The sequence below is a fragment of the Sturnus vulgaris genome, unplaced genomic scaffold (assembly GCF_052056855.1).
Source record: "Sturnus vulgaris isolate bStuVul1 unplaced genomic scaffold, bStuVul1.hap1 Scaffold_182, whole genome shotgun sequence".
Taxonomy (NCBI): domain Eukaryota; kingdom Metazoa; phylum Chordata; class Aves; order Passeriformes; family Sturnidae; genus Sturnus; species Sturnus vulgaris.
The window spans coordinates 192,501-195,000 of NW_028276116.1; the positions used below are offsets into that span (position 1 = coordinate 192,501).

At 49.0% G+C, this 2,500-nt stretch overlaps 1 pseudogene; it reads right to left on the bottom strand.

The window, feature by feature from the left end:
* LOC148218502 (28S ribosomal RNA) overlaps positions 1-2,500 on the bottom strand; it is an 8,892-nt pseudogene that overhangs the window by 2,838 nt on the left and 3,554 nt on the right.

The window sequence follows — 2,500 nt, forward strand, 5'->3', positions numbered from 1 at the left end:
TCCGATTCTCCGGGGTCAATCATGTTCAGGGGTGTGCCGTTGATGGTCCAAGCAGCGCAGTTATTGATGGTGTAAGAGTCTTTCGTGGGCTTGATGTAAAAGCCGTGGCACTTTTCTCCCTGTGTTCTGAGACCGGTAAGATTGCAAAAGGTCTCTAATATCCTGATGTTTGTTTTCATGTCTTCCCAGGAGTCACTCAACAAGACCAGATCGTCCGCAAATGCCATCGCTGTGATGCTGTTCCCTTCTCGGTGGTATCCCTTGCCCTTCTCTTCCAGCTTGCATAACAGGGGGTCCATCGCCAGGTTAAATAAAAGGGGTGACAGCGGGTCACCCTGTTTTACCCCAACCCGGATCTGGATTTTATCTGTGTGTGTGTTTTTCTTTGTGGTTATATACGTACAGATGTTGTGGTACATATTGCTCACCAGTCCGACGATGTGGGGATCCACTCCCCTTTGTTGCAAAGCGTGTATGATGTGCTGGTGGCTTACGGTGTCAAAAGCCTTGGCGATGTCCACAAATACAACACCCAGTGGTCTGTGTTCTCTTTTGGCCGACCGAATTATGGTTTGCAGGAGTTTCAGGTTTTCAGAGCATCCCGCCGCTCTAATGAAGCCTCTTTGCCTTGGGTTGAGGGGGCACGCTTTGCTCATCCTAGCTGTTACAATCCTGGAGAACAGTCTTAACAAGATAGAACCAATCGTGATAGGTCTCCAGTTATTAACGTCCTTTAAGCGCTCCGGTGTTGTCGATTTAGGAATTAAAACAGTCCTGCACCCCCTCACCATGTCCGGGATTTTTCCAGATGTTAACCATAAATTGAAGATCTCCGTGGTCCGGGAATACTCGGGATCCATCTTCTTGATGTCCCCAAGAGTAATCCCATCTGGACCTGGAGCTGAGCCCTTGCTCATCTCCTGCACATTTTTCTCAATCTCTTTTGCCGTAATTAAATCTCTGAAAGCACTATTGTCGGCTTTCCCAGTAATTTGAAAGTCCCCAAGGCTCTCGAATTTCCCAGGTGTTTCCCATCTGGCTTTAAAAACCGAATAAATTTCACCGGGTGGAATATTACAGGACAAACATTCCATATCGTCCAAAATAATTTTTGCCAGTTTCCCCCTGTCAAGATGGAATAATCGCTGGAAGCGAAGATAATCACCTCTCTTAATTGCTCTCTCTTTCATCCACTTCTGAAACGGTCTCCTTGGTTGCTTCTCCCGGGCCCCCATTGTTCTCTTATCTCGGGTTGCTGTTCTTATCTGGCTTATCGATTCCAGGCATCCAAAGCAGTCCTGCGCTGCTTCATCGATGATTGGCTGCATGTCCTGGCCTTCCAGCAACTGCTTGAATGCCCAGGGGAAGGTGTTAATTGTCCCAGCTGATAAGCGTTCCCCGAGTGTCCGCTGATAATGGGCCTGCAGCTGCTGATTGGTGGTTCCCTTTCGTCCGTTACCCTTCTCCAGATGGTGCCTTATCTTGCCCATTGTTCTCCCGCCAGCTGGCTTCCTGGACGGTTGGCTCTTATCAGGTCCATTGTCAACGGTTCCTGCCTGAGGCTGATGACTCATCTCAGGTTCCTCTTTCAGGCCCTCGGCCGCTCTTTGATGTTCCTCTGCTGGTTTCCTGGGAAGCAATCTTCTTTTGTCACTGATTTGCTTAGCTGTTTTGGTTGTGATGTGTTCCGCGATAAGTTTATTGATGTTTTTGTTGCCCTCAAACTGAGCCTCCAGCCTTATCAACAGTTCTTCCTCCTCCTTTGTCCAGCATCTTTTGTGAGCTCCTCGGTTAGATGTTTCCTTCGGTTGGGAAGCAGCGATCCTTTCTTGATTCCTTATCAGCGGGTGTGCCAATCTTTTGTGTTGTCCCAGGCCAATTTTAGTTTTGAAATCTCTCCCGCATACCTCACAGATCCACTCCCCAGCTGGAGCCGTCTCAGTCACTGGACCCCTGCATTTTGGAAAATGACAAACAATACTGTGATAGTTAGTATTTTCCCTTCCACATTTAACACACCTAAAACAAACCCTCTTCCTCCCGTGCGACCCCTTTAGATGTTCAATCAGGGCCAACACAGAGTTTACCCGGGTACCACAGCAAGGACAAGGTGGATTTTTGTCAGGAACGGCCACCGTCACGGTCTCCTCAGGTGTCCGTTCCCCGCGCTTCCCAGGCGTTGGAGGCGATGTTTCAGGCCCGTCTCTGCTCTCCTCCTCGCCGCCCTCCTTCTCGCCGCTGCCCTCCTCAAGCACAAACGATTTGTTGTCTCGCGGGAGGCTGGAAAATAAAGTTTCTCCCGCACACGGTAGTGGTGTAAGTTGTTCGTACACCTCAGGCAACCCGCTCAATCCCTCCCAATTCACAGAAAAATGAACACTCTCATGCACATGCAGATCCGACCTAAAGAACTCTAAGTTCACCAGCCAAGCCAATTCATTTTCTGCCAAATTGGAAGTTTTAGATGGTAAAATTTGAGGCACCAGGTCTACCTGGTCAC